We start from the raw sequence: 13,224 nt of genomic DNA, 5'->3' as shown, positions 1-13,224 counted from the left end.
TCATAGGGTATTCTTGATTTTTTTGTGAGTTTGAATTTTTAACTCAAAAATTAAAGCTAGGGACATTTAGACTACTTACATTATTCTTCTAGTTTAAAGCAATGTGACAACAAACATTTGTGTCTGTTAGAAATACACTGGGCAGCTAGTAAGAGAGGTCTAATCATGGTGACCTGAACAACTTTGAATTTCGGGTGAGTCTCTTGTCCGGTTTAATTGGGTCATCAGTTTTGCCTCATAAATGTGCTGACAAAGAACTTAATCAGGTGTAGGAGGGGGTCAGTTCTGTCTTTTTCTTGTTCTTTGTCTTACATGTGTTCTCTCCGGAGAACTTTTTAAACAACTTGACCACTCTGTGCTGCTTAATTCAGTGATGCCTATGCCACCTAGAGAGCGATCATCTGAAACTGACCCAACAAATGAGAGTGCCACTCTCAACCTTGGCCTTGGGACTTCACACTTTCTCTCGGGGTGATTCATTCACACGGAACTGACAAACAGACCAAGACGGGGTGCCAGGGAAATTTTATTACACGTTATGCGTGGGACATTTTTTTCTTATCTTAAAAAAATATATAGACATTCTTCTTATACTTCAGTGGATCATCTCATGTAGCACACTTTGAAGACCACTACTTTATCTAAAAAGTTAACCTTTTTTTCATTTTATTTTAAAATGCACAGAAAAACATACCCAGAGGAACTATACAAAAGTGCTTATGATTGGGGCTTCCCTCATGGCGCAGTGGTTGAGAGTCCGCCTGCCGACGCAGGAGACACGGGTTCGTGCCCCGGTCCGGAAGGATCCCACATGCCGTGGAGCGGCTGGGCCCATGAGCCATGGCTGCTGAGCCTGCGCGTCCAGACCTTTTGTGACAACATGGATGGAACGTGAGGGCCACACATTAGGGGAAATAAGTCAGACAGAGAAAGGCAAGTACTGCATCATCTCACTTAAACATAGCATCTGAAAAAGCTGAACTCATAGAAATAGAGAGTAGAATGGTCATTTCCAGGGCTGGGAGTTGGGGAGACGTTGGTCAAAAAGTACAAACTTTGGGTGATAGGATGAATAAATTCTGGGGATCTGTTACACAGCAGGGTGACTATAATTAACAATACTGTATTATATACTTGAAACTTGTCAAGAGAATAGATCCTAAATGCTACCAACACACACACACAGAGTCACTATGTGAGGGGAGGGAGTTGTTAACTATCCTCTTTGTGGTAATCATTTTGCAATACATACATGTATCAAATCATCATGTCATGCACTTTAAACTTCCATATGTTATGTGTCAATAATATCTCAATAACCTGGAAAAATAGAATGTTTATGATGGCTAGATTTATGAGGTGTGATAAGTGATTTTTTATCCTTCTGTACAATTTTCTGTTTTCCCAGTTTTATAGAGTTAACATGGATTATTCTCATCAGAAAGAAAACCTCTTGTTTTTAAAACTTTGTCCTTTGACTCATCAGGCAAGGAGAGACTCTAGCTGTGCTGAGAGGATTTGAGAGGACAGTGGGCGCTGGGAGGGGCGGGGAGCGGGGCAGAGGATGAGCCCAGGTCTAACGCAGTCACCAGGCAGTCACGGACTGCTTCTGCGGACGCTGGTTCCCCAGCCAGACCCCGATGCTCCAAATCAGCCTCGTTCTCGGTGAGTAACAGGACAGGTGGGGCTGCTCCTGGAACGACACAGCTGTGGTAGGAGGCTGGGGAGACAGGTGGGCAGCTGGGGCTTGCATGCTATCAACATCCTGTTCCTCAAGCTTCTTTGAGAGTTGAGGGGGGAGGAAAGAGGGACTAGGGCCTTTCTGAGGTGACTGCGAGTTCCTCAGCACAGGAAAATCACCGTCAAACCTTTACCTCAGAAGGCAGATATTTGCCCAGATTTACTGGGCTGCCGCTGCTGAAATAGTTAGAGCGGTGTCTCACTTTCCAGCTTCCTGTTTGGCAGAAAAACCTCCACGATCTGAGGCCCTTCTCTCCAGCCCCTACCCATCCCCCAGCCGGCTTCCTTCCTCTCCTCCCAGTCTGGGGAGGGCATGTGGGGTGAGGGGTCGGCACAGCTTGCCATTGCCCCATCATTCAGGGACAACTGAGCTGTGGCACCATTCGCAGAGGTGGGGAGGCAGGGGAAGTGGGACCCCGGCCTCTCATCTGCCGGTGACCTTTATCTGTGGTTACGGTTGTTTCCAGCTCCTCATGGGGGGCGGCGGTAATGCTGCAGGTGCTGCCTTGTGTGTGACTTGTGAGCTGCCCCCCTGCCTTTGCAAAGAAGGGCTGAGCTCTGCAGTCAGACCCACTGGGTCACAAATTCTGGTCCTGCCTCATATTGGTCATAAAATCTTGGACAAACGTATATACTCTGGGACAAGTGTCTTTACCTTTCTGAGCTTCAACTTCCTCACGTGTAAAATGGATAGAATAACACTTAACTTGAGGTGTCATTTGGGAGATTAAATGAAACAGAGCACATGCATCCCTATGTCAGAGCAATGTCTGACCTAGGGACGCAGAGTACCTATGTACCTCATGTGGTGCTTCTCTATCTTGATGAAAGATTTGCAAATAGACACTGTAAAAGACACAAAAAACTATTGTTTCCTTGTTTTATAGTTGACAGTTTTATCATGATCCAACAGTTTATAAAAGAGAAAAGGTTTTCCTCTGGGAATCAAGGGGATTGCAGCAACACAGAGATTGCACACTCTCCTAAACTCCCCATCCACCTCCACCTCCTACACATGGTGAATATTGTGAGAACCTTTAAAAGAAGTCAGTTTTGGGCCTCCCTGGTGGCACAGTGGTTGAGAGTCCGCCTGCCGATGCAGGGGACACGGGTTCGTGCCCCGGTCCGGGAAGATCCTACATGCCGCGGAGCGGCTGGGCCCGTGAGCCATGGCCGCTGAGCCTGCGCGTCTGGAGCCTGTGCTCCGCAACGGGAGAGGCCGCAACAGTGAGAGGCCCGCATACCGCAAAAAAAGTCAGTTTCCCCTTACCAATCAATAAGAGAAATACTACCACCATTGTTGATGAGTGAGCAGAGAGTATGAATAGATGAAGCATAAAGAAAAAATAGATAAGATAAATAAACATGAAAGATAATGGTCTTCACAGGTAATCAAACAAATGCAAATTAAGAAGACTGGGTATCATATTTTGCCTATCAAATTAGCACAGGTGTTTTTCTTTAATGAGACTACTCTGATGACAATGGAACAGTGTGACAGGCACTCTCATATATTATGGTCAGCTTTTTAAATAAGTATAAAGCTTCTCTGTAGTCCATCTTATGTGTCAGAAACATTTAAAATGTTCATACTTTTTCCTTGGTAATTTCACTTCTGGGATTTACCCCAAAGAAAAACACCTTCATGCAGAAGAATCTTATGCACAAAGACATTCCTTTTGGTTTACTTATAATAATGAGGAAATTGGAACCAAACAAGAGGGTAAATTACAACATGGGCAAGTTACAACACGAAGGTGGTGACGATGACCGCTATAGGTAGGCAGAGCTGTGTGGGTCAGTGAGAGGATGAAAAGGACTTGGTTAGAAGGAAAGACAAGAATAAATATGTGTTGAGCACCTATCATAGGATTCCTACCATACTAGGAATATTACATACATTATCTCATTTCAGCCTCACACACTACATGCTTCCTGTGGGGTTGCCTAATGAGGCAGGAAGGGTCAACACAATGGAAGACCCCCTGCTAAACACCATGCACTGTGACATATGTCGGGAATCTGGCTTTATACATGAGCCCCATTAAGTAAATGACACTACCTTCGTTTTGCAATTGAGGAAACTAAGGCTCACAGGGGCTAATTAACTTGCCCGAGGTCTCAGAACTAAGAAGCATCACCAGGCATCTAACAGCTCCAGGACCTTTTTGTGCCTCAGACTGCAGAGAGGTGGACACAGGCTGCACTACCCTCACTGTCCTAACCCTCCCCCCACCACTCCCACACACAGAACTCTGACCTCTTAATTAAGGGATAGGGGAAACTCTGCTATTTAAAAGAAATCACTCTTCTCTCGCTACTTCAGACCCTCCCTTCGTACCCCAGCCTCTAAGAAAATTATCCCATTTACATTTCTCCGTAAGGAAACAGCTGCTCCCATAGTGCCTTCCCCCATCTGAATTCCTTTTCCTTTTCCTACTCAACAGTGCTATCATTTCCTGGTTAGGATCATAGAGTCTACTGGGAGCAATTCAGGGAGATCTGCTGGGGGTTTTCTTGAGATGTAGTTACATCTAGGCTGGCTCCTCTGTGCTCCCAGAGCACTTCTACTCTTCTGCCATTACAGCACTTGTCAACATTCAGAGAGCTGTACAGGTGACAGGGTGGCAAGGGGTACACAGGAAGCTATCTGCCCATCTGCTCTCTGTTTGTGCACTTGTAGTTGCCTAACAACCACTGAGGGCCGGAAGTCCCCCATAGAAGATGTAGCTGTTCCTGCCTTGCCCAAGCAGGCGTCAGCCATGCCGAATTATAAGCAGATCGAGAGCAGTCATAACCAGGCTGCATGGAGTCCCACATGACAGGGGAGAGCAGGGAGCTGGATGGGTGCCAGTGGCTCTAGCCACAATGTCCTTTTCATTCCTTAAACAGTGACAAAACAAGAACTCTTTCCTCTAGGTGCATCTTGGATTAAAGCAGATTCAGGCAGTGCTGGGTTTATGATTAACTCATTTCTATTAAGAATTGAAGTTGATTGAACTGGTGAGCTTTGTCCTGTATTTAAAATAATCATTTTAAAACATTTAAAGGAGATGGTATCATATCATCATGTTTAATTTCAGTTCCTTAAAAATTTGCAAGGGAAAAATTTTATGGACGTATATTTGCATGTGCCCTCAAGTCAGGGCACACAGGATGTGTTGGTATAGGAGAAATGGAAATGACCTTATTTACACTGCGCTTACCCAGCCTTTCAGTCATTTTTGGATTTGGTCCGTTTTCTGTATGTTCTAATGGGTTCCAGAAGTGCACTAGGAAGAGAATTGGAAATCAGGAACTGGGATCTTGTAAAAATTGTGGCACCGGTTTCTCTCTAGCGATTTTTCTCAGTTTTCTTGTAAATTGAAACTTTATCTCCCTGTTCATAGTAAAGAATCTTTTCTGTAGTCCAAGAGAAATAGCTTAATAAATTTCTTTAAAAATGAAAGAGAGAGAGAACAAACAAGAAAAAAAAAACAAAACCCAAAACCCAGGAATCAGGAAGCTTGCAACCACACACAGATCTAAGTCACAGCTGTATGGAGCTCTTGCAGCTCTCTTCATTAAATTGTTCGTCTTTGGAAATTCCCTCATTCCTACCTTTTCCGGAACTCTGACCAGTTGCTTTCTCTTTAATAATTTAATTCCCTGTTCAAAAAACCAAACATTGCTTTGTGATCACAAACTGTCTCCTACTCTAGAGTGTTTTGTCTGAAAGAGAGTAAAATACTTGAATCACTGTCACCAGCACACAAGCATGATCTAGTGTCTCCAATCTTTCAAAACCGTCCCTTGAAAATCTAAATACCCAAAAGAAGAGATTAAAAGCAGGAAATAACCACACCTACAAAGGAAGTTAAACAAAAAACTATTTTGCTTAACTTTATACAAATATATTGAAAACTGAGATGCAATGGATCATTTTCTAGAAAAATATAATTTACCAATACTGAGTCCAAGAGAGAAAGAAAATCTAAACAGATAAATTACCTGCTATGGAAACAGACTCTGGTGTTTCTCCCCTACTCTCCCACTACTACCACACTACTTCTGACACCAGATGTATGAGTTCTTTTCCCCACGCCAAGCAATTTGGTCATTTTCCAGATACCAGCTGGGTGTCCTACAATTTAACTCAATTATAACACTGTCTACCTGCAGCTTATGTCAGATCCCACAGGTTAAGGGTTCAGTCCCTTATTCTCCCCCAACTTCAGACACTAGTTAAAAGTCCAGGTTGTTAGCTGTGCTTCGGACAGACTGGCTATAAATCAGAGGTTCCCGTGACCTTCTTGTCAGGTTTGGTTAATTTGCTAGAGCAGTTCACAGAACAATGGGAGATCAGTTTATAGTAGATCACTGGTTTTTTATTTTAAAAATGTAACTCATGAACAGCCAGATGGGCAAGTTGCATAGGGCCAGGTATGTAGGAAGGGGGGCAGAGTTTGCATGCCTTCTCCAGGTGTGCTACCCTCCGAGCACCTACTTGTGTCCACCAACCCAGAAGCTCTCCTAACCCCGTCCTTTTGGGTTTTTATGGAGACTTCATTACACAGGCAGAATTGATTAAATCATTGGCCACTGGTGATTAAACTCAGTTGCTAGCCCTTCTCCACTGTCAGGATGACAGAGTGTGGGACTGAAAGTTCCAACCTGCTAACAGGGTTGGTTCCCCTGACAACCAGCTCCCATCCTAAGGAGCTTTCCAAAGTCATCTTATGAACATAAATTTCATCTGTGGTACAAAGGGGCTTGTTATGAATAACAAAAGATACCCATTTCACTTTTATTGCTCTGGAGCTATTTCAGGACCTGGGAAAAATATTAAATATTGTAATGCCCCTGGAGAGCTTATGTAGGAAATTGCAAAGGCTTTAGGAGCTCTGTCCCAGGAGTAGTGGACAAAGACCAAATATATATATATATATATATATATATATATATATATATATATATATATATAATAATAATAACACATTACCTGATTTTAAAAATAGGTTAAATTGTCTAAGACCTATTCTTTAAAAAGAAACTGGCACAGGTAGTTTCATAGATTACTTATAACCAATGTTTATAGTACAGATGATTTTACCTTCACCACTACAATTTAACAGTGTTAGACATACTGGTTAATACAGTTACACCTGTGTTAAATATGATTAACAAAGGAAACTTAGGTGACACAAACCAACTTTATTTAACACTTCATGAAGTGGGCATTCTCCATTTCCAAGGGTCCAGAGGATTGTAAAATGGAGTGGATGGCAGGAATCTTTTATAGGATAAAGAATAAGGAATAAGGAAGAGGAAAATAGAAAAGGAATAAGGAATGAGAAAATAAGTACAGAGCCCAGAATTGGCCTAGTGTTTGGGGATTGGCTGACTGGATATTGCAGTTTCTGGTCAAGTGGAACATTTACAAGAACACAAAAGTCATCTAAGTTTGGGTTTGCTGACATGGCAATCCAGACAGGAGTGACTCAGTCTTGGGCCTAGAAATTTATTTCAACAGACCAGAGAAAGAAATGAGGTATAAAATTTCAAAGAGGAGGGTTCTATTATCATTACTTATAGATGATTTAATTTTTTACTTGAAAAATCCAAAAGAATCCAGAGAAAAATTATTACAAATAATAGGAGAACTCAGGAAAAGAGTTGTAAACAAAATTAATACAAAGAAATAAATGAACATGTTACATAGTACTAATAACCAGAACGACATGACATCAGAAAAATAAAACGTCTATGTATAAACATAACAAGAAATGTGTCAAAGATATGTGACAAAAATATAAAATGCTATTGAAGAACACAAAATAATTCCTGAACAAATAGAAAAATGTAGCATATTATCCAATAGGAAAATTAAATTGTAAAGAAATCAGTTATCCTGAAATTAATTTATAAATTAAATGTGATCCTAGTGAAAAAATTACCAACAAAGTTTTTTTTTAATCCAGATTGTTTATATGGAAAATTATGAGGCAAGAACATTCAGAAACATTCTAAAAAATAAGCATAATCGAGGGAATAGGTCTACCAGACATTAAAACTCATCATAAAACAGCGGAATATCAGCACATGAATAGACATGATAAGTCCAGAAAAGACACAATAAATTATTTTGAGACAACTGGCTAACCATCAGAGAAAGAAAAGGTTGTATTCATACCACATACCTCATACCAAAATAAATTCCACAGGGACCAAAGATTTAAATGCATCTGGAAATTTCCTCTGGAAATAGATGTGATAGTCGCACAATATTGTGAATATACTTAAGTCACTGAACTGTACACTTAAAATGGTTAAAATAGTAAATTTTATGTTATGTATATTTTTACCACAATAAAAAATACATCACATAAAAGATTTAAATAAAAAATGAGGGCTTCCCTGGTGGCACAGTGGTTGAGAGTCCGCCTGCCGATGCAGGGGACACGGGTTCGTGCCCCAGTCCGGGAAGATCCCACATGCTGCGGAGCGGCTGGGCCCGTGAGCCATGGCCACTGCCCCTGCGCGTCCGGAGCGTGTGCTCCGCAACAGGAGAGGCCACAGCAGTGAGAGGCCCGCGTACTGGAAAAAAAAAAAAAAATGAAAAAAATCATGGGATGATGTATTTAATAACCAAGAGTAAGAAAGGTTTAAATATGACAAAGACAAGGGCAAAATCAAAAACCTCTGTAAGCAGAAAATGTTGATAGATTTAACCTTATGAAAATTAACATTTCCTCATGACAGAAATGACTACCCATGATTAGAAAAAATGTCACAAATTAGGAAAAATAGTATAACTCATATATTAAAAGCCAAAAAAAGAGGAAGGTACTTAAATGCTCATCAGTTAGGAAAAAAAAAAAAAGGATCAATAATAATTCAGGAGAATTCTATGTGACTATGCAAAAGGTTAAGTCAGTTCTTTATGTGCTGTTATGAAATAATTACTAACCTACATCATCAAGGAAGAAAACAAGCACTGTTCAGAGAAGATTACATAGTATGTTATCATTTGCGTAAAAAAGAAGGGGAATTACGTATGTGCTTTCTATGCATATGGATGCATATGGGTAGAATATCTCTGAAAAGGTACAGGGAAAAGGAAAAAAGCATGAGAGTCTTTTCACAGTTTATCATTCTATACCTTTTAAATTTTGAGCCTTGTGACTTTACTGGCTATTCAAAAGCTTAATAAAGTTTAAAAAAATAAACTGCCCTGACTCACCGTAGACCTAAAGACACAAATATGTTGAAAGGGAAAGAGTAGAAAAAGATCCACGTAAGTCATATTGAAAAGAGAGCTGGGGGTTTCCCTGGTGGCGCAGGGCTTCCCTGGTGGCGCAGTGGTTGAGAATCTGCCTGCTAATGCAGGGGACACGGGTTTGAGCCCTGGTCTGGGAAGATCCCACATGCCGCGGAGCAACTAGGCCCGTGAGCCACAACTACTGAGCCTGTGTGTCTGGAGCCTGTGCTCTGCAACAAGAGAGGCCGCTATAGTGAGAGGCCCGCGCACTGCGATGAAGAGTGGCCCCGCTTGCCACAAATAGAGAAAGCCCTCGCACAGAAACGAAGATGCAACACAGCAAAAATAATTAATTAATTAATTAATTCCATAAAGACAGGAACCATATCTATAAAAAAAGAAAAAGAAAAGAGAGCTGGGGTGACTATTCTAATATCAGAAAAATAGATTTTAAGTTTTAAAAAATGGTATGAGACAAAGTGGGACATTTTATACTGATAAAGGGTCAATTCATCAAGAAGATATAATAAGTATGCAATACACATGTCAAACAACAGAGTCTGCAATTTTGAAACAAATATTGACAGAATTGAAGGGGAAAATAGTCCTACAATAATAATTGAAGACTCCAATGCACTCTTTTCAATAACAAATAAAACATCTAAACAGAAAATCAGTAAGTCATAGAGAACTTGGGCAATACTATAAACCAACTAGATCTAAAATACATATACAGAACACTCTACCCAGCAACAGAAGAATGCACATTTTTCTCAATTACACATGGACATTCTCTAAGATAAACCACGTTAGGCCATAAAACAATTCTCCATAAATTATAAAACTTCAGAATTATAGAAACTATCTTCTTGGACCACAATGGAATGAAGGTAGAAATCAGTAACCAAAAGAAAGCTGGAAATTCTGTAATTACATGGATATTAAACAACATACTCTTACACAATCAATGGACCAAAGAAGAAATTAGAAAATATTTTGTGATGAATGAAATTGAAACAAAACATACAAAAATGTATAAATGTATTAAAAGTACTGCTCAGAGATTACTTTATGGTTATAAATGCCTACATTTAAAAATAAAAAAGATCTCAAATCAACAACCTAAATTTATACCTTAAGGAACTATAAAAAGAAGAGCAAACTAAACCCAAAACCAGAAGAAGGAAGGAGATAATAAAGACTAGTGCAGAAATAAATGAAATAGAAAGTAGAAAAATAATAGAATCAGTGAAATCAGTGAAACCTCAAGTTAGTTTTTCAAAAAGTTCAACGAAATTGACAAACCTCTACCTAATCTGACTAAGAAAAAAAGTGAGAAGACTGCAGTTAACTAAGGTCAAATATTAAAGCTGAGGTATTATGACCTTATAAAAATTACAAAGATTATAAGAGAATCTCATGAAGAATTTATGCTAACCAATTAAATAATCTATGTGAAAAGGACAAACTCCTAGAAATACATAAATTATCAAAATTGTCTAAAGAAGAAATAGAAAATCTCAACAGACATATAACAAGGAATTGAATTAGTAATCAAAAACTTCCCCAAAAAGACAAGATCAGAACTGGATGTCTTCACTGCTGAATTTTACTAAACATTTAAAGAAAAATTAAACCAATCCGACTTAAACTCTTTCAAAAGATAAAAGAGGGGGGAACACTTCTCAATACACATTCTTTTTGGTTTTGTTTTTGGCCATGCCACACGGCTTGTGGGTTCTTAGTTCCCCAACCAGGGTTTGAACCCAGGCCCTTGGCAGTGAAAGCCCAGAGTCCCACTGGACTGCCAGGAAATTCCCAATGCATTCTTTTTTTTTTTCAGTTTTATTGAGATATAATTGACATACAGCACTGTATAAGTTTAAGGTGTACAACATAGAGACTTGACTTACGTATATTGTGAAATGATTACCACAATAAGTTTAGGTAACATCTGTCATCTCATATAGATACAAAAAATGTTTTTTTTCCTTGTGATGAGGACTGTTAGGATCTACTCTCTTAACAACTTTTAAATATACCATAAAGTAGTGTTAACTATAGTTACCCTGTTGTACATTACATTCTATATGGTGTATTACATTCAGCACATTCTATGAAGCCAGCAGTACCCTGATACCAAAGCCAGACAAAGATACCACAAAAAATATAGACCAATGAAGATGGATATACATGTAAAATCCACTAGCAAATAGAATCCAACAGCACATTAAAAGGATTACATACACCATTACAAGTGGGATTAATCCCAGGAATGCAATGGTGTTTAACATAAGAAAATTAGCCAGTGTAACACATCATACTGATGGATGAAGAAAAAAAAATACATGATCATCTTATTAGATGCAGAAATAGCATTTGATAAAATTTAACACTCTTTCATGACAAAAACTCTCAGCAAAATAGGAATAGAAGGGAACTTCCCTAACATGACAAAGGGCATTTATGAAAAACTCACAGTGAACATCATATTCAATGGTGAAAGACTGAAAGCTTTCAGTTGAAGATCTTGAACAAGAAAAAGATGCTTGCTTTCACCAGTGCTATTCAACATTTACAGGAATTCCTAGCCAGAGCATTGGGGCAAGAAAAAGAAATGAAAGGCATTCAAATTGGAAAGGAAGAAGTAATACTATATCTATTTGCAGCTGACATGATTCTATATATAGAAAATCCTATAGAATCCACACACACACAAACTACTAAAACTAATAACTTCAACACAGTTGTAGGGTAAAAAACCAACACACAAAAATCTGTTTTGTTTCTATACACCAGCAATTAAAACTCTGAAATGGGCATTAGGAAAACAGTTCCACTTATGACTGGAAAAAAATAGGTAGGGATAAATCTAGTTGAGAATGTGAAAGACTTGTACACTGAAAACTATGAAATAGAGCTGACATAAATTAAAGAATATGTAAATGGATGAAAGCCATCCCATGTTCATGGAATATAAGACAATATTGTTAAGATGGCAATACTCCCCAAATAAATTTACAGATTCAATGTAATGCCTACCAAATTCCAATAACCGTTTCTTTTTTCAGAAGTGGAAAATATGGTCTTCAAATTCGTATGGCGAACACGTGTTTCCCAATTTGAAAACTTGCTACAAAACTACAGTAATCAAAACAGTATGCTACTGACATAAGGATAGATCTATAGACCAGTGGAATAGAATTAAGAGTCCCTAGGGCTTCCATGGTGGCACAGTGGTTGAGAGTCCATCTGCTGATGCAGGGGACACGGGTTCGTGCCCCAGTCCAGGAAGATCCCACATGCCGTGAAGCAGCTGGGCCTGTGAGCCATGGCCGCTGAGCCTGTGCGTCCGGAGCCTGTGCTCCACAACGGGAGAGGCCACAACAGTGAGAAGCCCACGTACTGCAAAAAAATAAAAAAAATAAAGAGTCCTTAAATAAACCCAAACATCTATTGCCAATTGATCTTCAGTGAGGATGTCAAGATCATTCAATGAGGGGAAAGAATAGCCTTTTCAACAAACGGTACTGGGATAACTGGATAACCCATGCAAAACAATAAACTTGTACCCCTACTAATATCATATACAAAAATGAACTCAAAATGGGTCAACAATCCATTGAAACTATAAAACTATTAGAAGAAACATTAGGGTAAATCTTCATAACCTCAGATTTGGCAAAGGATTCTTAGATTTGACATCAAATGCATGAACAACAAAAGAAAAATAGATAAAGTGGACTTCATCAAAATTAAATACTTTCGTGCATCAAAATATATTATTAAAAATATGAAAAGACATTCTGCAGAATAGGAGAAAATGTTTGCAAAATCATATGTCTGATAAGGATCTGGTATCCAGAATCTATAAAGAACTCTTACAACTCAACAACAAAAAGACAAACAATACAATTTTTAAAAATGGGCAAAGGATTTTTTTTAATACATTGGATCATTTATTTAAATGGTCTAGCTGGGAAAAAAAAAAGTTTAGATAAGTCCCAAGATTGTTTAAAAATGATTTTTTTTTTCCATTCCAAACAGAATGCATTAAAAAACAATGGGTACATTAAGATATTCATCTACTTGTAAGCAGACACTGCTTTACATAAGGTTTTGTTTGGTTTTTTTACCTTTTTTTTAACATCTTTATTGGAATATAATTGCTTTACAATGGTGTGTTAGTTTCTGCTGTATAACAAAGTGAATCAGCTCTACGTATACATATATCCCCATATCCC

At 38.9% G+C, this 13,224-nt stretch overlaps 1 long non-coding RNA gene across 2 annotated transcripts in view; it reads left to right on the top strand.

Moving 5' to 3' along the window:
• Window positions 1–1,548: 1,548 nt before the first annotated feature.
• LOC137219527 (uncharacterized) overlaps window positions 1,549–13,224 on the top strand; it is a 31,077-nt gene continuing 19,401 nt past the window's right edge. The window contains exon 1 of one of the 2 annotated variants that reach the window (XR_010941160.1): window positions 1,549–1,665. This is a non-coding gene — a long non-coding RNA (uncharacterized lncRNA). The remainder of the gene's footprint in view (window positions 1,666–13,224) is intronic. The other variant, XR_010941159.1, reaches the window with a different exon arrangement.

This window comes from Pseudorca crassidens, chromosome 2, assembly GCF_039906515.1.
Source record: "Pseudorca crassidens isolate mPseCra1 chromosome 2, mPseCra1.hap1, whole genome shotgun sequence".
Lineage (NCBI taxonomy): Eukaryota > Metazoa > Chordata > Mammalia > Artiodactyla > Delphinidae > Pseudorca > Pseudorca crassidens.
The sequence above is the reverse complement of the archived record's forward strand: the minus strand, read 5'-3'. Positions and strand labels throughout refer to the sequence as shown.